This window comes from Piliocolobus tephrosceles, chromosome 4, assembly GCF_002776525.5.
Source record: "Piliocolobus tephrosceles isolate RC106 chromosome 4, ASM277652v3, whole genome shotgun sequence".
Taxonomy (NCBI): Eukaryota; Metazoa; Chordata; class Mammalia; order Primates; family Cercopithecidae; genus Piliocolobus; species Piliocolobus tephrosceles.
The window spans coordinates 76,249,671-76,273,010 of NC_045437.1; the positions used below are offsets into that span (position 1 = coordinate 76,249,671).

The 23,340-nt window shown below is 39.7% G+C and overlaps 1 pseudogene; it reads left to right on the forward strand.

Annotated features, from left to right (window-relative positions):
• Positions 1-859: 859 nt before the first annotated feature.
• LOC111544490 overlaps positions 860-23,340 on the forward strand; it is an 86,845-nt pseudogene continuing 64,364 nt past the window's right edge.

A 23,340-nucleotide genomic window follows, 5' to 3' on the forward strand; every position in this document is an offset into this window, starting at 1 on the left:
AATTTTAGAATCTATAATGTTGGTTGTTGTACTAACAGGGTAAGCTGCATGTAGAATAAAATGAAAAATAAAAGTAGTGATTAAAGATAATTAGAGATTAAAAAAGAGAGAATATTTTAATGAAACTGCCCTTTGTAATGTTAATACTAATCACACTCAAATACAAACATGAACTTTGAGAATAGCAGTAAATTCTTATATAGGGCTATTAAGAACATGAATTTTGGAATCGGATGGATTTTGAGTTTGAGTCCTCTTGGCCCAGCCAGGTAGCACGGGATGTGTTATTTAAACACATCATCTGTAAGCCTCAGTCTCCCAGGTTCTAAGATGTGAATAATGATAGTACCTGAAGGATTTGTTGTAATAATTAAATGAAATATTTACTAAGCAAATGCTTAGTAAATGCACTCTTTACATATGAAAGACAGAGTCTTGCTCTGACGCCCAGGCTGGAGAGCAGTGGCACAAGCTCTGCTCACTGCAAGCTCTGCCTTCTGGGTTCACGCCATTCTCCTCCCTCAGCCTCCCGAGTATCTGGGACCACAGGCACCCACCACCACGCCCGGCTAATTTTTTGTATTTTTAGTAGAGACGGGGTTTCACTGCGTTAGCCAGGATGGTCTCGATCTTCTCACCTCGTGATATGCCCGCCTCGGCCTCCCAAAGTGCTGGGATTACAGGTGTGAGCCACCACGCCCGGACTTCTGTTTCTTTTACTGATGTGAAAATTAGTTGCATTTTTTTCTATTCCTTGTATTATCTTACAATCAACTACTTAAGAGGAACTATGAAATGAAAAGGGAACATTCGACTATGTAAGAATTGGGGAAACTGGCTCTCTCTTCCACCACCCAAGATGCCAAAAGGAACAAAGGCCAAGGGGAAGAAGGTGGCTCCAGAATCAGGAATCCAAGAAAGTGATGAATCCCCTGTTTGAGAAAAGGCCTAAAAATTTTGGCATTGGACAGGACATCCAGCCCAAAAGAGACCTCACCTGCTTTGTGAAATGGCCTTGCTGTATCACGTTGCCATGGCAGAGAGCCATCCTCTATAAGCGGCTTAAAGTGCCTCCTGCGATTAACCAGTTCTTTCAGGCTCTGAACCACCAAACAGCTACTCAGCTGCTTAAGCTGGCCCACAAGTACAGGACAGAGACAAAGCAAGGAGAAGAAGCAGAGGCTGTTGGCCTGACTGAGAAGAAAGCTGCCAGCAAAGGGGATGTCCCCATTAAGAGACTACCTGGCCTTTGAGCAGGAGTTAAGACCGTCACACCTTGGTGGAGAACAAGAAAGCTCAGCTGCTGGTGATTGCACACAACGTGTGGCACAAAACGTCTGGTCTTCCTGCCTGCCCTGTGTTGTAAAATGGGGGTCACTTACTACATTATCAAGAGGGAAGCAAGACTGGGATGTCTAGTCCACAGGAAGAACTGGATCATTGTCACCTTCACACAAGTTGATGTGGAAGACAAAGGAGCTTTGGCTAAGCGGGTGGAAACTATCAGGACCAATTACAACAACATATATGATGAGATCCGAGACAATGTCCTGGGTCCCAAGTCTGTGGCTCACATTGCCAAGCTCAAAAAGGCAAAGGCTAAAGAACTTGCATCAAACTGGGTTGAACGTACACTGTTGAGTTTTCTATATATAAAAATAATTAAAGTAATGCAAATTTTCCTTTAAAAAAAGAATTAGGGAAACCAACTTCAAATTTCTGAAATGTATACTTTTAAAGCATCTGAAACCTGTGTGTTTTTTACACAGAGGCATACATACCAACTCTGTGATCTTATCCAGTGTAAAAGGAAAGCAAAACAGAGACCCTAGCATACAAACAGAAAATATTTTTTACTTCATGTTCAGTGATCTCTGAATCCTTCTGAACTAAGCTACATTTTGGTCTTTTTCATCTATAAACGGGAGTGCAGATTATCATTGAAAATTGATTATTATCATTGAAAATTGTACCTAACTACAATTTTTAGCTAAACCTCCACAAGGCATTTACCCTTAAGGGAAAAGTCTGTCTTCATAGTTCTTCTGCCCTGCCCAAAACCTACTTTAGAATGAACACTGAGGCTTCAGTTATGTGAAGCTTTCCTTTTGCTCATGGCACTCCCTTAACTAACAGCATCTCCCTGCAATCACTTTATTTGAAAGGGGAATCAACACTCCTGGACATTTAGTGTAAAACAATGGAAGCTGCTACCTTTCTGTCTACTTACCCGAACTTCAGAGTTTTCCTATTTTCCTGTCATTTCCCCCATTGCTATTGCAGGCTTTCTCTACTTAGAAGAAGTCACATCATCTATGACCCTGGGTATTCTGGCCTCCAGATTGCTTACACAAATTTTAAATATATTTGTCCCAGCAGAGGGATCTTTGAAACTCTGCTCTTTAGGCTTCTCCAAATTAGGATGTATTTATTGATTCATATACTCTTTCTTCATTTTAAACCAGCTCCCATCCCTATATGTATATATAAATTTTTTTTGAGACAAGGTGTGGCTCTATTGCCCAGGCTGGAGTGCAGTGGCACAATCTTGGCTCACTGCCACCTCTGCCTCCCAGGCTCAAGCCATCCTCCCACCTCAGCCTCCCCAGTAGCTGAGACTCCAGGCGTGCACCACCATGCCCAGCAAATTTTTGTATTTTTTGTGTAGACGGGTTTTCGCCATGTTGGCCAGGCTTGTCTGAAACTTGTGGGCTCAAGTGATCTGCCTGCCTCGGCCTCTCAAAATACTGGGATTACAGGTGTAAGCCACTGCATTTGTCTCATGTATTTTATTAAAGTGCTGCCAATCCAAGGAAACCCAATTTAAAAAATTCTTATTTAAGGAAGGCTGAGGCAGGAGAATCGCTTGAACCCGGGAGGCGGAGTTTGCAGGGAGCCGAGACTGTGCCATTGCACTCCAGCCTGGGTGACAGAGCAGGACTCCGTCTCGAAAGAAAAAACAAACAAACAAAAACTTATTTAAGAATAGGAAATGTCTCTGCATATAAAGATTTTTGAGAAGTCTTATGTCTGTAAATTGTATTTGCTGGTTTCCCCTTTGCCACAATAGTCATTATTTCCCTAAAGAGCTCACAATATTTATACATGAACTTCCTTTATAAGCTATGGTGCCTTTTCCCCAGTAGGTTGTTTTTACATTTTTCAGTGATCCTACCATTTAATTACAGATTCAGCTATTTTGTCCAGTATAGTGTGATATTCACTATGTGTATGTTTCCACAGCTATGCTTGCAACTCGTCTTTCAGATAGAATTCAGATAGGCAATTCATCAGTCCCCTGGAAAATTTGCCATAACAGGATACACAACTTTGCTAGCAATTGCACAACTTTACCCTTGATATTCTTTAAAATCCTAGGTAGAATAAATTCTGTTGATTTATCTCTTTCTGGTGTGTTAGCTAGGTCCTGGGCATTTCCTACTATTCATTCATAAGAAAAATACCACCTTATATTTGTATAGTGCTTTATGCTTTCCAGTTATTTTCAGCTTTTCACTGGGTACAATAATATCAATCGCTGTGAATCAAAAGGTAATTATTTTCCCTACAAACCTAAAACTGCTCTAAAAAGTGAAATCTAGCTGGGCACGGTGGCTCATGCCTGTAATCCCAACACTTTTGGGAGGCCAAGGTAGGTGGATCACCTGAGGTCAGGATTTTGAGACTAGCCTGGCCAACATGGTGAAACTCTGTCTCTACTGAAAATAAAAAATTAGCCAGGCATGGTGGTGGGTGCCTGTAATCCCAGCTACTTGGGAGGCTGAGGCAGGAGAATTGCTTGAACCCGGGAGGTGGAGGTTGCAGTGAGCAGAGATCGTGAGATTGCACCACTGCACTCCAGTCTGGACGACAGAGCAAGACTTCATCTCAAAAAAAAATTATATGCCAAGCATTATGCTAATGTATATTTCCTCACTCAACCCATAACAACCCTAATGGGATAGGTATTCTGTATTCATGCCATCTTTATAGGGAAGGAAAAAGAAGCTGAGCAGGAATTTGTCATTTGCCTAAAATCCACCTGCATTTGAACCTAAATCTGCCTAATTCCAAACCTTTGCCCTTAACCTCTATGCCCTTTTGCCATTTAATTAGATCTAAATCAAGCATTTCTAGGACTATGGGTAGCTGGATTAGGATGCAGACTGTCTGCATTCTGGTCTGGCACTGCTACAACCATTTGATCAAGGGCAGGTGAATTAACTGGTGAGAACCTGTTTCTTTATATGTTAAATGAGATGATAGATTACAAGACTTTAATATTTTCTATTCTGTGATTTTATTTATGTAAATATTCACTAACCACCATGTTATGAATAGGCACAAAACCAAAGTAAAAGACATTAAATTTAAATTTAAAATAAATTTTAACAAAAGGTACATGTTTGTTTTATTGTTTTACTTTACAGCCAAAAGCAAACCAAAACACCAGAGATGCTCATTTAAGCAGTAGGGCCCTAACTTTTGAGTGTGATGGCAGTTACGTCTGTAAATGAATTTTATTCATTGCTGTGATGGATAGATATATATGTTCACTTCCTGCAAAAATTGAAACAATGTTAACAATATTTAATCTATTTATTCAGAGTGTATTCAGAGAGATTTAAGGAAGAAATTAACACCATGTCAGATGGGATGGGGCAGATCAATGTCCTATAATTGTGGGGCCTAAATTTGGCTAAGTTAGATTTAGTTTTTCTCAGATAATTTTAGGGTTGCCAGGCTTTTCTTATTCTGTACATAATGATCCAGGCTTTTCTTGCCCCCGTTTATAATGGAAACCTTCTATGCTGGTTATTTTGCCAATGCTGCCCAGTCCTTCCCTTTCCTCTCCACCTGCATCTCTTCTTCCCCCTTCTGTGCCCTGGACTGTGCCTCAGAAGGCTGAAATGTGCTAACTGTGTCTCCTTAAGTCTGTTTGAATTGAAACACACAGGGGATCTGAGAGTGTAAAGTCGGCATGTCTTCCCTGCCCCCACTTTGGCACCCCATCTCTCACAGTAGCCGCATCACTCCCCAACCACACTGGTCTTCTTCCCCAGCTCCAGCTTCTACTGGGCCCTGCTAACTACTCTATTTTCTTTGTTTCTACAGCCCCAGGGGGAAAGTGGTTTTCCCTCTGAAGGTGGTCCCTGGGTATCTCACCGTATTTTGTCTCTTCTTAACCTTGCTTATGTATGTTTGAATAGTCTTTTCATTAAAGTCTCTTCATTTGAACCATCTAGATGAATTTTGTTTCTTCCCCCAGGATCCCAACTGATTCACTATCACTTACCTAAAACTCATTGAAATGGAATTTAAGCACCTCATCCCAAAGATGACATTGACTTCAATCAATGAGTACATGTTGAGTGTCTTGATGTGCTTAAGGGTGTAACAAGAGCTATGACAGGTACAAGAGTCATTTGAGGCTAGCCCAAGTGCGGTGGTGTCTACAACAAATTGATCACAGTTAGTGGCAGGTTTCTTTGTTTCTTTTCTACTCCCATTGCTTCACATGACTAACCTTAAGAAAAAAAAGTCATTTGTGTGGCGTTCTTGCCCTTGAGAAGTTTATACTTTAGTTAGGAAGTCCATGATCAACACATTAAACTATTAACATGTAACATAGGACTTTAAATCTTAAGTTAGGTAGCTCATAGGACTAGCCAGGTGAAAGCAGATAAAATTATCATAGGAAATGCTCACTTTCCATGCCCAGTTAATTTTTTGTATTTTTAGTAGAGACAGGATTTTACCATGATGGCCAAGCTGGTTTTGAACTCCTGACCTCAAGTGATCCTCCTGCCTCAGCCTCCCAAAATGCTAGGATTACAGATGTGAGCTACCACGTCTGGTCGTGTATTTTTTTTTTTTTTTTTTTTAAAGGAAGGAAGAACAGAAGTCAAAGGAAACAGAAGAACAAGTCAAAGGAGCCAATTTGGGAGATTTTAAGCTTTTCTTTTCTTTTCTTTTCATTTTGAGACAAGGCCTCACTCTTTTGCCCTGACTGAAGTGCCTGCATTTTAAAATTATCTGAATTGGAATTTTCTAATTTATCAGATTTATGAAATATATTATTGTGAACTAGAAAGTATTAATGAAAGCTGGGCACGGCAGCTCACGCCTACAATCCTAGCGCTTTGGGAAGCCATGGCAGGAGGATAGCTTGAGGTCAGGAGTTTAAGACCAGCCTGGGCAACATAGCAAGACTCCTGTCTCTACAAAAAAAAAAAAGTATTAGAGAAATTTCAACCAATTGTGGAATATTTATGCTCAAAATACCCTGAATCAGTGAAATGTGTCCAAAGGTACATGCTGTATAAATATCATGAGGGCCAATAGGTCATTCTTGTGTACAGAAGGGGAATTTGTTTGTCAAACAAGAACAGGGCATTTGCCATTGATTAATCTGGAACTATCTACCATTCCCATACACTACTTGAGTAAGAAACTGATCAACTGATGACTCTTATTTTCAATGGGAGTATTTTGATAGGCCCAGAGATATGTATTAAAATCCAAGCTTGTTAGTCAGTGTGTCTCCCCATTTGGGTCAGAGAGAAGGCCCTAGGGATGTGAGAATGGGCAAGGCATATGCTACACTCTGGTGTCTAATATGATTATTGCAACCCAATAAACATGTTACTGTTTTAAAAGCTTGGTTTCAAGAGTACAAATTTGATACAAGTTGGGAATGGAAAGACATCAGAATGTGCAGAAAGGTGTTGACTTATCTCTGCCTGTGTACCGACAACAGTGGGACTCTGTCATAGGAGGGAAGCCTTTATGTGGTGTGACTTGGGGGTTTGCTCTCAAAACTTGATTAGAATTCAGATAGGTCAGACAGAAGGATTTGAAGGACAGCAACAATATAAGGAAAGGCAGAGAGGTGAGAATGAGCTAGGTATTACACACAGGACACTGAAGAGACCAGACAGTGAAGACTTGACAGCCAAGAACAATTTGAGCAATACAAAGTACTATTGGACAGATGGGATAAGGGCAGATCAACTTCCTATAATTCTACTGATGGAAAAGAACAGAGCATCAGAATTTCAAAGTCCTAGCAATGTAATTTCTCTGTAAGTAATATAACTCATTTTAAAACATTGATGTAGCCACTCTGTAGGATCATGGTTGCTTAGAAATTGCTATCATATTCAAGCAGAGCTTGAAGTGGACTGGATCTCTGCTATGGTTTGAAAATGTGTCCTCTCCAAAACTCATGTTGAAACTTAATCCCCAGTGTGGCAGTGTTGAGAAGCCTTTAAGAGGTGATTGTGTCCTGAGGGCTCTGCTGTCATGAATGGATTAATGGGTTATCCATGGTGTGGGACATGTGGCTTTATAAGAAGAGGAAAAGAGACCTGAGTTAGCACACTCAAACCCCTCACCGTGTGATGCTCTGTGCCTCCTTGGGACTCTGCAGAGAGTCCCTACCAACAAGAAGGCTCTCACCAGATGTGGCCCCTCAACTTTGGACTGCTTAGCCTCCGTACCTATAAAAAACAAATTATTTTTCTTTATAAATTACTCCATTTCAGATATTCTGTTATAAACAACAGAAAATGAACTTATATAATCTCATAGGATTTCAGATCTGGGAACTGATTTTGAGTTCCTGTACTTGTTAGAGTAGATATAGGGAGAGAGGAAATTCAGAAGTGCATTCTCAGCTAAACTGAGGGTATGGATAGATTTACTAATGAGACAAAGTAAATTTGCAGCTATGGAAACAATAGTGTCATTCAAGATTGCTTCCTTTCTCAAAGTGGGAGGCAATAGGACAATGATTTTCTCTTCCTGTATAGGAGACTACTTCCTACCAGGAGTGGGGGAAATGAGAGAAGCATCACCATTTATTACGCGCCCAATCATTACAGGCACTGTTTAAAGGAAGGATCATAGGGATACAGAAATAATATCGGGTGGGGATAGAAATTTCCAAGGTCTTAGCAGGCACTGTCCTGTTGGTGCTACATTTCTGTAAACTTTTTTTCCCCACCTTTACCCTCTGTTCTTCCAATTCTAAACAAGAAAAAGTGACACTGAAACTCACCAACCTTTAACAACTACTGCAAATACTTGGTTTTGGAGTAGCAATTACTGGAGCACTTACCTGAAAAATGCCTGCTGAGCCTAATCTCTAGATATCAGAGAATTAAATAAAACGCTTGAAAACTGAACAGTAATTTAGCAACATCAGTTATTGAAGTGACGCAGAAGTGTTTTTTTTCACATTAAGTTACCAATATGATACCACAATCCCATCATGACAGTGGACTTGACCCCTTGAGTTAGCAGAACAAAAGACTTTATATAACTATTTTAGGCAGTAAAAATTTCCAACTCAGCACCATTTTTTTCCTATAAACCTGTCCTGCATACATCACATTGATGTGAGAGTCAGATGAGATAATTATGTGAAGGTGCTTTGTAAACTGAAGAGCTATATAATGGTCAAGGAATCATTATTACTATCATTCAGTGAATCATAAAAGAACATGTTGGAAGGTCATTTGTAGGACAATATTCTTAAATTCTAGAAAAATGCAGCTATCTTTGAGAACTAAAGATACTGAAGAAAATTTTTGGAATATTTATTACACGTTTTGTAGGCTGGTAAGATGAACTGCTAACAAGAATGAAATACATTAAAACAGTATGAGTTCATTACTTTCCTTTTTAAAGCTTTAAAATACTGTGTTCCACATATATACAGGTATATTTAAAAGGATATTCACAGCAGCATTGGTATGACAAAACAACACAAAGAAACAAATAAAACTAATCTGGAAACAAATGTCCATCATTATGGATTTAAGTCATTATATATATATATGTATGTATACATGAATACTATGTGACTAATGAAAAGAATGAAGTAGACTTTATAAGTACTAACATGGAAAGAGACCCAAGAGATACAAGATGATAAACACGATGTACAAAACAATATGTAATGTATGACGAGTATGTTTCTAAGAGTTATATAACAGTCAAGAAATTAAAAACGTCTATATAAGGATATGTGCTAGTAATCAGGAAAACATTCTTGACGAATATCTGCTATTTCTCTATTAACAATGGCTCTCCACATCACAAAAGTTTAACTTTCTACAATATTTCTGTAATGTTTTAACTTTTTATAATGAGCTTGTGTTACTTTCATGAGCATAAAAAGTTAAAATTACAAACGATGAAAGACCCATGCTTCAAACAAAACCGAAACACATTAAAGAACAGATATGATTGACTTGCAAAACTCTGGAAAGAAATATTGAAGATTTGAATTGTTAAGGCCAAATAAAGTTTAGTTCGACTTGCTGAGATTGATTTGGAATTGTAAGATTTGAAAAAATGCCTCCAAATATTGATCCCATTGCTCCGAAGCACCAGGCAATAAGTTCAAAATAGTGTTCAGAGTTTCCATGGGGCTGAAACAACTCTTCCTGCTAACATAAGCTGAAAAAAAGATGAGTTTTATCCCTTTGTAAGATGTTTAGCTTTTGTTCCTGACCAACAAATCAAAGGTCCACATGTTTGTTGATGTGCTCTAAGCCCCAGAGAGAAATCTACTGAAATGGCTAGAATGTAGGTTGAATAAGGACAAGTTGGACTTGAACAAAAGATAGAACTCGTAATGACCAAGGCTAGCTTTGCTATTTGCTGTCAGAAGCAAAGCAGATGAGTGTGGATTGTCTGCAAAGGGAGATATTAAAAGATTCAGCCATTTCAAAAACAAATGATTACCTTCCCTTATTTTCCTGCGTTCGTCCATTTCCATACCTGTTAAAAATGTCTGGTTGATGATTGAATGTATATATAGAGAGGGCAAAAGAGAGAGGAACTATGATGTTATTAAAATTGTAATGCTACAGACTGTCTAGCAACGTGCAAAACAAATCTGATGCAGAAACATAAAATAATGAAATTTTATTTTGTTAGGATGGTGAGATTATGGGTGACTTTAAAAATTCCCCATTATTGGTCGGGTGCAGTGGCTGTAATCCCAGCAATTTGGGAGGCCAAGGCGGGTGGATCACTTGAGTTCAGGAGTTTGAGGCTAGCCTGGCCAACATGGTGAAACCCTGTCTCTATTAAAAATACAAAATTTAGACAGTCATGGTAGTGTGTGCCTGTAATCCCAGCTACTTGGGAGGCTGAGGCAGGAGAATTGCTTGAACCTGGGAGGTAGAGGCTGCAGTGAGCCAATATAGCACCACTGCACTCCAGCCTGGGCAACAGAGCAAGACTCCATCTCAAAAAATAAAATAAGACTGGGTGCCATGGCTCATGCCTATAATCCCAGCACTTTGGGAGGCCGAGGCGGGTGGATCACCTGAGGTTGGGAGTTTGAGACCAGCCTGACCAACAAGGAGAAAGACCGTCTCTACTAAAAATACAAAATTAGCCAGGCGTGGTGGTGCATACCTGTAATCCCAGCTACTTGAGAGGCTGAGACAGGAGAATCGCTTGAACGCGGGAGGTGGAGGTTGCAGTGAACCAAGATTGCACCATTGCACTCCAGTTTGGGCAACAAGAGCGAAACCTGGTCTCAAAATAAATAATAAAAAATAAAAATAAATAAAATAAAATTATTGTTTTAAAATAGAGCAAGCCACACATTTAAAAACAACACAGACTTTTTTTGAGACAAGATGACTCCATGAAAATAATAGCTTCCTTTTACATCTCAAAGGTTGTACATGAAGAAAAAAATTCTCCAATACTTCATTTGCAAAACCAGTTTGCTTCTAGATTAATTCTTAAAAGTCTTTACAATTAGTTGTAAATGTAGCATAAGAAAAAAAATTGTACTCTAGCTGCAGTGGCTCACACCTGTAATCCCAACACTTTGGGAGGCCAAGGCTGGTGGATCACTTGAGCTCAGAGGTTCGAGACAAGCCTGGGCAACATGGTGAAACCCTGTCTCTACTAAATGTACAAAAAATTAGCTGGGTGTGGTGGCACATGCCTGTAGCCCCAGGTACTTGATAGGCTGAGGCTGGAGAATTGCTTGAACCCGGGAGGTAGAGGCTGCAGTGAGCCCAAATCGTGCCGCTGTACTCCAACCTGGGCGACAGAGCAAGACACTGTCTCAAAAAAGAAAGAAAGAAGGAAGGACGGAAGGAAGTGGGGAAGGAAGGAAGGAAGGAGAAAGAGAAAAAAAACTTGTTCTTTTGACATCCTTTAACTAATTACTTCTGTTTGTTCAACAGACTCTGCAATATCCCATTATAGGCAAACATTCAAAATACAATGAGCCTTTGAGAATTTGGAAGTTAGATTTTGTAAGTCCACTACATCCCTAGTGGCGTTATCTTAGAGGAATATAGAGTAAATATGGATGGATTAAACAATATCCCCTTCTGGAAAAATAAAGATTAAAATAGAAAGCTCATATCCTCTATTAAATATTTACTACAAGTTCCTAAAAGACCCCTAGGGAATCTGAGGTCCAGGATTCATAATGCTTATATTAAAAACATTGTGAACACCAGCATGTTTATAATTTAAATATATGAAAATATATTCTCTTAGAATGGCAAAATAAATTATAAATCTTGATCCAAAATATTTTAATTGAAAAGAGCTCTTATATTAAATTCAGGAAGCCAGTTAGAAGTAACATAAGCTTAAGTTTTGTTTTAATTCAGGCTATGTAAATATGCTTAGTAGCAGAAATTACATAAATTTGGGATTTAAAAAAATTTATTGTTAATAGTAGCTGCTGGGTGAATTACAGCATGTTAGAACCATGTTGATTTTCAACTAATTTTAATCAAATATGCAGTATAATTACTTTGCTTTTATTCTTATAAAAAGCAGTGCTTAAGTGGTGAAATTTAAGTGTTACATAGATGTATTTGCTTCTATTTGTATAATTGAGCTGCAGTGCTGTGCTCCTTGTTTCACTAAAATCTGATGTGTGTATATTTGCTCATTTATTTTTATTTTTATTTTTATTTTTTGAGACGGAGTATTCCTCTGTTGCCCAGGCGGAAAGCCAGTGGTGAGATCATGGCTCAATACAGCGTCTTCCTTCTGGGCTCAAAACAATCATCCTGCCTCAGCCTCCTGAGTAGTTGGGACTACAGGTGCATGCCACCATACCTGGCTAACTTTGTGTTTTTTGTAGAGACAGGGTTTCGCTCTGCTGCCCAGGCTGGTCTCGAACTTCTGGGCTCAAGAGATATGCCTGCATCAGCTTCCCAAAGTGCTGAGATTGTAGGCATGAGCCACTGCATCTGCTTCACATAACTCTTTAAAACTTAGACTCAATAAGATTTAAGAATAAGTGGTAAATAAATGTAATTTTAGAATAAATGGTAGATTTTAGAATAAATGGTAGAGGTTTTTTTGTTTGTTTTGTTTTTTGAGACAGTCTTGCTCTGTCACCCAGGCTGGAGTGCAGTGGCGTGATCTCAGCTCACTGCAACCTGCACCTCCTGGGTTCAAGCGATTCTCATACCTCAGCCTCTTCAGTAGCTTGGATTATAGGTGCGTGCCACTACGCCTGGCTAATTTTTGTATTTTTAGTAGGGATGGGGTTTCACCATGTTGGTCAGGCTGGTCTCGAACTCCTGACCTCGTGATCCACCCACCTCGGCCTCCCAAAGTGCTGGGATTACAGGCGTGAGCCACCGTGCCCGGCTAAATGGTAGAATTATTAATATTAGAAGAATGGACTATAAATATTTCATGCAGTAAAGGCTACAGTTCTTTAGAATGAATACAGCTAAGTTATTCCATAGTTTTGCACCCACAGTATTTCAAATAAGAAAAATTTTATGAGTAGTCATCATAAAATTTTATGAGTAATCATCATGTATTCCAGAAATTTCTCTTATGTTAAATCTGTCTGATCAACTGAATAAAAACACTTCAAATAAAAGAAATCCATTTAGTAACCCCATCACTTTGGGAGGCTGAGGCAGTCAGATCACCTGAGGTCAGGAGTTTGAGACCAGCCTGGCCAACATGGTGAAACCCCGTCTGTACTAAAAATACAAAAATTAGCCGGGCATGGTGGTGGGCACCTATAATCCCAGCTACTCAGGAGGCTGAGGCAGGAGAATTGCTTGAATGCGGGAGGTGGAGGTTGCAGTGAACCAAGATCATGCCACTGACACTCCAGCCTGGGCAACAGAGTGAGATTCCATCTTAAAAAAAAAAAAAAAAAAAAAGAAAGAAAAAGAAAAAAAGAAATCCATTTAAATATAAGAATTTTTCCTCAAATACAGTTCAACAAAAATTTGTTGACTTTATTACACAAATGCACACATGAGTAATACATAGATCCTATCCTCAGGCTTTCCTGTCAAGCATAGGTCATAAGTAAGATACACAAATAATTACAATGCACTGTGATAAGTAAAATTATAGATATGTATATAAGCTGTAGCAGTAGCAGAAGTAATTAACTCCACAACTGAAGGCCTCATATCAGAGGTGATGTGTATACACTGATTTTGAGGGATGACCGTGAATTTCACATAAAGATGAGAGGAAGCAGGAGTGTACCTTCCCTCCCTCCCTCCCTCCCTCCCTCCCTCCCTCCCTCCCTTCCTTCCTTCCTTCCTTCCTTCCTTCCTTCCTTCTTTTCTTTTTTGAGACAGGGTTTTGGTCTGTCGCCCAGGCTGGAGTGCAGTGGTGTGATCTCGGTTCACCGCAACCTCCACCTCCTGGGTTCAAGCAATTCTCCAGCCTCAGCCTACTAAGTAGCTGGGACCACAGCCACGTGCCACCACACCTGGCTAATTTTGTATTTTTTGTAGAGATGAGATTTTGCCACGTTGCCCAGGCTGGTCTCAAACTCTTGAGCTCAAAGCAATCCATTCATCTTGGCCTCCCAAAGTGCTAGGATTATACACATGAGTCACTGTGCCCCACCTGTTTGTCTTTCTTTATTCACAAAATAAAATATATTGTAATTCCATAATCATTTTGGCGAATAACTAACAACTTAAAAGTCGTGAAAAAGTACAAATTGACTTAGTATCAAAGTCAAGTATTATACATAATTTTTATTAAATAAAATAGTCTTTAAATTCTACATACTTGCAGTCACATCAAAAACATTGGCCAAAAATTAAAAAGGCACTTCTTAACTTGTAGACGTGACACAGGGAAATAAAGGCACAGACTAGAGCCAGACTGCCTAGGGTTGATCTCAGGCTCTGCTTCTTACTTGCTGTATAGTTTTGGACAAGTTACTTGACATCATTGTCCTTCCTTATCTGTTAAATAAGAATGATGATAATAGCAGGATGGGCTTCATAGGGTTGTTAAGATTAAATGAGTTAATAAAAGTAAAATAGACAGAATACTGGTGGCCAATAAGCGCTACGTAAGTGTTGGATGTAGTTATTATTGTGTATTTCTTTTAAATACTCTAAATTACAGGAAAAAGGGTAGTCTCCTAGTTCAATTGTAGCTGACAGTTGGTTCAAAATAAATCTGCTGTTCTATCTAAGGAGCTGAGTTTTCCCTGAGAAGTGTCCCAGGAAGAAATCCCCAGGGTTATCTCCTCGGTCTTTGACCAGTGATTGCAAATATGCTAAGTTGAATCCATCCTGCAGGAAGCGTGGTAGATGAGTTGGCTGGGCGGGAGCCCACCTCTGCTGGCTGCACAAACGCACAAGTTTTGTTTTATAAAGTCATTTGGTACTGGAGGGTAAATTCTCCTACACAAGATGTAAACTTGACGTCGCTTAAACTGTTGTGTCATATTTTTCAGAAAGATGAAAGATAACAAAACCATTCTAAAGTCAGTTAGCAATGCACACGCTTATAAAAATGAAATACTGCCATAAAGAAACAAAATTCCGTTTTAGAATTCTGAAGAACCTACCTATCAGGTAACAAAAGCAAGATGTCTTGCTCCCTGGGAGACTCCTTACCTTCATGTCCAGCTGCCCAGTCACTCTCTGGAGGCATTTATAACAGAGGAGTCAGTGATACAGTGAGATTCCCTCAGAATGCTCTAGAGTTGCACTAATTTACATGTACACAATTTAATTTATACCACCATTTCCATAAACATGGTGGGCCGGTTCTGATTCACCTATAGCCAGCTGTGGATACAGCACACTGGTAGTTCTTCTCCTGCCTCTTGAATCCTATTTTCAGAGTGAGACTGATAGCTAAGGTTAATTTAGAACTTACTATGTGATACCCACTGTGCTAAGAACTTTTCATATATTGCTTCATTTAATCATTTAATCTTCTATTCTGTGAGGTAAGTACTATTATTATGCACATTTTACAGAGGAGGAAACTGAGGCATGAACTTGTGCCAAGGCCATATAATTGTTACAGGAGGATCTAGGGTTCATATTCAAGTCTGTCTAACTCCAAAGCCCATACCTTTTGCCTTATACTGCAATCTTCTCCAGTCCCTGAAGGAAAGCAATGTTTCTGTTAAGAGGAAGGGGCAAGGTGTAAATGGGTTTTAAAGTGAACACAATCAATCTTAGGCAAACTTTTTTTAAAAAGCACATTTGTTTTTGGTGCCTGCCCACCTCCATTTCTCCATTTCAATGTGCCTTTCTCCTACATTGTTAAGTTTCTTCTGTGGTTTGAGTACAAATTTAATAAAGCCATTGATTCTGTTACAATATTTACTATTTACAAAATAAAAGCTGTGTGCAATGGCTAATCAAAGCATTTTGGGAGACCTAGACGGGCAGATTGCTTGAGCCCAGGAGTTTGAGACCAACCTGGACAACATGGCAAAACCCTATCTCTATAAAAAAATACAAAAAAATTAGCTGGGCATGCTGGCACATGACTGGTGGTCCCAGCCACTCAGGAGGCTGAGGTGGGAGGATCTCCTGAGCCCAGGAAATCGAGGCTGCAGTGAGCCAAAATTATGCCATTGCACTCCAGCCCAGGTAACAGAGTGAGACCCTGTCTCAAATAAATAAATAAATAAATAAATAAATAAATAAATAAACAAACAAACAAACAAATCTGATTATCTAATCTTTGTCACAGTTTTCTATCCTCTAATTTCTTAAGATATGCCAGCTCCATTTCCTTTCACTGCCATGTTGCCTGTGACAGACTCTGATGCTGCTTAGCAGAGAGAGGAAGCCATTCTGCTGCCCCATATGGACCCTAACACCAGTCCCTTCTTTGCTCTTTCACTCCTCAGCGATGACCTTCTTGGATCATTTCCAAATCTCTTGGTCCTTATTACTAAAATGTAGATGTGAATGGATTGTCCATCAGAAATCTGGCCTCAAAGAGCCTTCCTCAAGTTATGGTGACAGTCAACATATCCATGAATTCATATTTGCACACAGCCTCTTAGGAAAAGAATTCTCAGGCAAAATAACTGCAGTGTGTTCTGGTTTATAAACCAAACATGTTTGATTGTCATATACCATTAAAATTTAAAAACCTTTAAGTTTTAGTGAGTTGAGTGCTCTTATTTTACAGATGAGGAAATGAAAATCCTGAGAGAAATATCCTAAAGTCACACAACTTATTAACGCTTGTACAGAATTAGGAACTAGATCTTCTTATCATATCTCTTCCAGTGAACAAACAATAAGGCCAAAGTCAGCATGATGTGACAGTGGAGCACTTTGCTAGGAATAAAGACAGCCAGGTTTAATGCCCAATTTTTCTACTAAATGTGACATTAGATTAAACTTTTTCTCTCTCTGGACCAGTTTCTTCAACTATAACGTGATGGATTTGATCTAGAAGTGCCCAATAAGATAGTCACTAGCCACACATGTAACCATGGAGCATTTACAATGAACTTAGTCAAAATTAACATATTCTGTAAGTGTAAAATACCCATTGGATTTCAAAGACTTAGTACCACACCAAGAAAGTAAAATATCTCACTACAAAACAATTTTTTTATTGCATGTTGAAATGATAATGTTTGGATATATTGGATTAAATAAAACATATTACTAAAATAATTTTTACCAGTTTCTTTTCTTTTTCAATGTGGCTACTAGCAAATTTAAAATTACCTGTATGGCTTGTATTATCTTTCTACTGGATATGTTACTGTAGGAGACCTCTCAGGTTTCTTTTAGATCAGAGGTCAGCAAACTTTTTCAGGAAAGGGCTGGAGAGTAAATATTTTTGCCTTTTGTGAGCCATATGGTGTCTGTTTCAACCATTCAACTTTGGCCTTGTAGCACTAAAACAGCCAAAGAATACATAAACAAATGTGTGTAGCTGTATTTCAATAAAACTCTAGATACCAAAACAAGTGACAGGCCAGATGTGGTCTACAAGCTAACTGTAGTTTGCCATGTACATTCCTTGAGTCTATTCACATTTTCTTCCATTCAACGTTTACTGAGAAGCTATTATCTATTTAAAGACATTTAGAATAAAGAGCCAGCCTCTGCCTTGAGCCTAGAGGAGGAGCCAGGAACATACACACACAAGCCAGCAGGATACAATATGAACAACACTGTGATCAAGGGGATTGGAGAAGGCTTCTTAGGGGAGTAACAGCTGAGTTAGGATTCTGCAGAATGAATATGCAGTTTTCCAGGTTGAGGAAAGGTTTTATCTAGGGAAATATAATAGCACACATAAGGTGATGTGTGTGTATGGCAGCCGGGGAGTACTGTGGTGGTGATAGTGGGAAGTGAGATGGGAAAGAGGAAAAGGGCCAGATGATGATTAAATGCCTTTCCTGCCACACTGAGAGCATACACACATGCTCTGACAACACTTCTTAGACAGGAATTCTGAGGGTCAGAGCATGCCATCCTGGGGTTGGCCCATGGCAGCACCAGCCATGAAGAGCAGCCAGCCTGGCAGGTGTGGAGAGGCCCCAGCGAACCACAGAAGCAGCCGCAGAAGTGATGAGTGGGCAATCTCCAGGTAACTAGATCTGTTTTGCATCAGGGGCTGAAACTAACCCAATGCTGGCCACCAATAGGGCTAAACAGTGTTAGCAGGTGCTGTCAGCAGGCCTCAGGCAGAAGCAGACAAGAGGGGACAAGAAGTAAGGGAGAGGGAGGAAAGGAGTTGAAAGAATAAGAGAATGAGGTGAAAGCTGAAGTCCCCACAGAGGTAACAAAGTCTGATTGATTACCTTAGGACACCCTCAGTGGTGCTAGGTGGGAGGCTGCTGGGGGCTTGTAGGCTAAGTTCAGAGATTGTTGGCCTAAGCTGAGCATTGGAATCTTTTTATGTAATTGGAATTTTTTAAAAAATCATAATGTGGAGTATAATGGCATGTCTTTAAAATTTTAAGTATATGTGAGGCATATGTGAACGAATGAAAGGTAAAAGAGAGAAAGAAGGAATACAAGAAGGGAAAAAGAAAGAAGAAAATGAAAACATGATTGACTGCAAAATAAATAAATAAATGAATAAGTACTCATGCCTGGGTCCCACCCCTGGAAATTCTAGTTTAATTGGAATCAGGGCCCAGACATCAGTAATTTTAAAAGATGATTCCAGTGCACAGCCAGGGTTAATTAAGCACCACTGATTTGGTTTAACAGAAGCTGAAGTGATGTCCCATAAGTATTTGACTGGTAAGTAGGTACTCAGCAGAGGATTTTTCAAGGTGAAAGGAAAGAAAATGTACTCAAAAAAAGGCAGGAAAGCAATAGAAATAGAGAACCTAAACCCATTCTCATATGCTTGAAAACAATTTAAACTACACTTGTAGTTGGTTAGTAGTTTTATCTGTTGTATGTGAAATGGACAACATGAAATGCAAGAAATTTCTGCATTAACTTGACATGACTAAAATCAGACAGCTTCACCGGAGTTTTTGGTCCCAGACAATCTAGAGTACTCTCTTTCTCTGGAATTATCAACTCTTAGGTACATGTCTTCTGATGCCCCAAATTGCCAGTCAATTCAGAAAGTAGAATGTTGCTAAGTTGATAAATTGAAGCAGCTGCAGACAACCAGCAAAACCTAAGCTCTGGTTTAGTTTATTTATTTATGTATTATTTATTTATTTATTTATTTATTTATTTATTTATTTTCTGGCAGAAGATCCAACATAAAAATACTTAATAAGAGCATTTAAGTTCAAGAGCAATTAAAAATAGTAATTTACCTTTTTGTACTAGGAGGCTTATAAATGGACATTTCTCTGCTTTTGAAATCAAGAATAGAAAATACAGAACTATCTCAAAAGACTCAGCCTATCTGATCACCTTATTTTGTATTGTAATCCCATCTTCTGCCTTTTCTCATTTTTTCTCTCTATAACACTTCATCTTTTTGCATACTGCATACTTGTTAGTTATTTTGTTGTGTCTTCTTCATCTCCACTAGAATGTAAGCTCCATGAGGTCAAGATTCTTACCTGTTGTATTCAGGTATATTCTTAGTGACTATCACTAGTGGGATCTCAATAAATGTTTGTTGAAAAATTGAACAAACTGTTTTAAAACCCTCATTAGTTTAGTATGTTACAAAAATGTTTTAGAACAAGAGGATAATGTCCAACATCACTTCAAGTTTGTGTCACATTAAGAAGCAAGTTTTTAAAAAAGGTGTTATAATGTTATTAAAGCTGTTTCAAATGAGTCAATAATATACACATGGCAAGTGTAGGTATAAATTCAATTACGAGTGTGGAAGGAATTGGATGAAGTTAGTCAACAGTTGTAGAATGGCCTTTTGACTGAAAAAGGATCATCCTAGGATTTTTATTCTAGTCTAGATCATGCTGAAACATTGTCTCCTCCATACACTTTTGCTATGAGATCAAAGAAATGAGGTCAGAAGGAACAGGGAAAGTTCGAGAAAGTAATGAATGCTGGCTTTCTACAATTTGTAAGCAAACCATTATAGGTCCAGCTGGAGTTTAAAAGCAGGCTCACACCTGTAATCCCAGCACTTTGGGAAGCTGAGGCAGGTGGATTGCTTAAGGCCAGGAGTTCAAAACCAGCCTGGCCAACATGGTGAAACCCTGTCTCTACTGAAAATACAAAAATTGTCGAGGCATGGTGGTTTGCACCTGTAATCCCAGCTACTTGGGAGGCTGAGGCATGAGAATCACTCGAACCTGGGAGGCAGAGGTTGCAGTGAGCTGAGATTGCACCACTGCACTCTAGCCTGGGTAACAGAGAGAGACTGTCTCAAAAAAAAGAGAGAGAAAAAAAAAGGCAGAGTGGTCAGGCACAGTGGCTCATGCCTATATCCTCCTGCACTTTGGGAGACCGAGATGGGTAGATCTCTGGAGGCCAGGAGTTTGAGACCAGTCACGGCAACATGGTGAAACCCCATTTCTACAGAAAAAAAAAAAAAAAAAAATTACCAGGTATGGTGGGGCACACGTGTGGTCCCAGCTACTTGGGAGGCTGAGGCAGGAGTATTGCTTGAGCCCAGGAGATCGAGGCTACAGTGAGCTGTGATTGTGCCACTGCACCCCAGCCTGGGTGACAGAGCAAGACCATGTCTCCAAGATTAAAAAAATTAGGCCAGGTGCAGTGGCTCACGCCTGTAATCCCAGCACTTTGGGAGGCTGAGGCAGGAGGTCAAGAGACCTGAGGTCAGGAGTTTGAGACCAGCTTGGGCAATATGGTAAAACCCTGTCTTTACTAAAAATACAGAAATTAGCAAGGCGTAGTGGCAGGTGCCTGTAGTCCTAGCTACTTGGGAGGCTGAGGCAGGAGAATTGTTTGAACTCTGGAGGTGGAAGCAGTGAGCCAAGATCTCACCACTGCACTCCAGCCTGGGCAACAGAATGAGACTCTATCTTTAAAAATAAATAAATAGGCCGGACAAGGTGGCTCATGCCTGTAATCCCAGTACTTTGGGAGGCAGAGGCAGGTGGATCACCTGAGGTCAGGAATTGGGGACCAGCTTGACCAACATGGAGAAACCCTGTCTCTACTAAAAATACAAAAATTAGCCAGGCATGGTGGTGCATGCCTGTAATCCCAGCTACTCAGGAGGCTGAGACAGGCGAATTGCTTGAACTCGGGAGGTAGAGGTTGTGGAGAGCCGAAATCAGGCCATTGCAGTCCATCCTGGGCAACAAGAGCAAAACTCCATCTCAAAATGAATGAATAAATAAATAAATAAATAAAATAAAAAATAAATAGTTGGGTGCAGTGGCTCACACCTGTAATCCCAGCACTTTGGGAGGCCGAGGCGGGCAGATCACAAGGTCAGGAGTTCGAGACCAGCCTCACCAATATGGTGAAACCCCATCTCTACTGAATATGCAAAAATTAGTTGGGCATGGTGGTGGGCACCTGTAGTCCCAGCTATTCAGGAGGCTGAGGCAGGAGAATTGCTTGAACCCAGGAGGCGGAGGTTGCAGTGAGCTGAGATCGTGCCACTGCACTCCAGCCTGGGCGAAAGAGCAAGACTTCATCTCAAATAAATAAATAAATACATAAAATTAAAATAAAAATAAAAGCAGAGTGAAAACTACCAACAAGAGTTTATTGATAAGTTGTTCCAAAGTCCCATAGACCTGGAGCCAGGACCCTTGTAGACTTTTGATTTGAAGAGATTTATGGCAAATTTAATCTGTGTAGGCCTGAGTAACCCTGGGCTAGTTTAAACAGAGGATTATTGAGGAGAGTATTTGATTATAGTTAAGTCTAATGAGCAAAGTTCTTGACTGTAGAAGGGTGTTAGATGTTCTTGACACTGTCATGCATTGTGACCATTTCCTAATAAAAAATACATGAGCACCATCATTGTGAATTTCACATAATGTATTTATGCAATTCAGTAACTTATGGAGTTGTAAGTGAAAGGGTATCATTTGGTGAGAGCTACTCCTGTAAGAAGCCTTCCCATTTGGGCCTATGGCTGAGTCATTACTTCTCACCTGTTGGCAGCTAACTGAATTTTGGGCATACTACCAAATGGTAATTTAGTCTTGGGGTACTTATCTATCATTGCAAACTGGTGAAGTGGTGGCACTAGTACTGAAACATTGATTTCAATTCTATGTCATAGCTGGTTGCGGGAGACAAACAGACTTGGGGGCTGAGGGAAGAGAAGGGAGAAAAAATGGAGAGGTAGAGGGCGAAAAAGATGAGCAAAGGAATAAAGACAGACATATCAAGAGACAGTGACAATAATATGCCATGCTGACTTTTGTGCACAAACATATACACCTGTGCCTGTGCACACACTGATCCTAGAAAGGCAGACTCACGCAGAAAGATAGACTTTAATGGAGTTTAGGGTTTGTTATTAAAGGCTCCTAAAGTCATTTCTTTTTTCCCCAACCACAAGATATAAACGGGAATAACAACATCTGGTACTTGCAAAATGAGCCAAGACAATTAAATTAAAAGTAGAAGGTTAACCATCCTGCCTTGGAATGTGCTCTTTAGGCATTGAAAAACATTTCAAATTTTAGATTTTTCTTAAGGTAAAGTCCTTCAAATTACTTTTCAAGATTATACCTACGTAGAAGATGTAACAATGTGTTCAGATATCATGCTGTCCTTGCATGAACCAAGGAAGGTAAGATTAAAAGAATGTTTTTAAAGCCATATATGAGACATACAGGAAGCAGGGAGAATAAAGTAAGGGAATTCTGAATAATATAGAGAAAATTCGAACCAAAATTATGCTAAAGTCCCTCCATGCCTGCCCACACCTCCTTTTGGGGAATCTGCCCTGCCCACCTTTACTGACCAAGTGGCCATGTTTTATGCCACATGACCCTGCCTCTCCACTTCCACCCCAGGTGATGATGTCAAAAGATAGCGTCTGGCCTAGGTACTGCCAGTTCAGTGTCTTGATTGCAGTGGGTAGAATGTAAATTCCATGAGGGCAGACATGTGTATCTGTCTTTTTCACTGTCTTTACCCCAGCGTCTAGATGAGTCCTTGGCACATATTAGGTGTTCCATAAATATTTGATAAATGAATGAATGACTGTGGCTTGGCCCAAATAGATGAACTGTGTCAATTAGAGTTCTCTATTATGGATCTGAAATTTGAGAAAAAGGGAGGACATAGTGAGGCAGAGTGAAAGGACGTAAGGGACTTGAATGATAGCCAAAATTCACAGGCAAGTTACCAGGAAATTGAAAACAGATGGAGCTGAGTGAAAAACACTAGAGCACGTACGTAGGAAGATGCCACGACATGACAAGAGATGAAAAACCTGCTCTGTACCAGCCCCATTTCCCATGAGGCTTTCTGTGCTTGGATCACCACAGGATCACTGCAGTGTCTTAAAAATACCCACAGCCCCAGCACTTCCTTCCCTGGAGTTAGCTTGGGTGATTATCTGTTCCTTTGAATTATAAAAGTCCTGACTTCAGCAATAATGCATTTAATACAGTAATGATGCCCCAAGATAAGGTTATTATAACTACTTTTATGAATATCAAAAGAA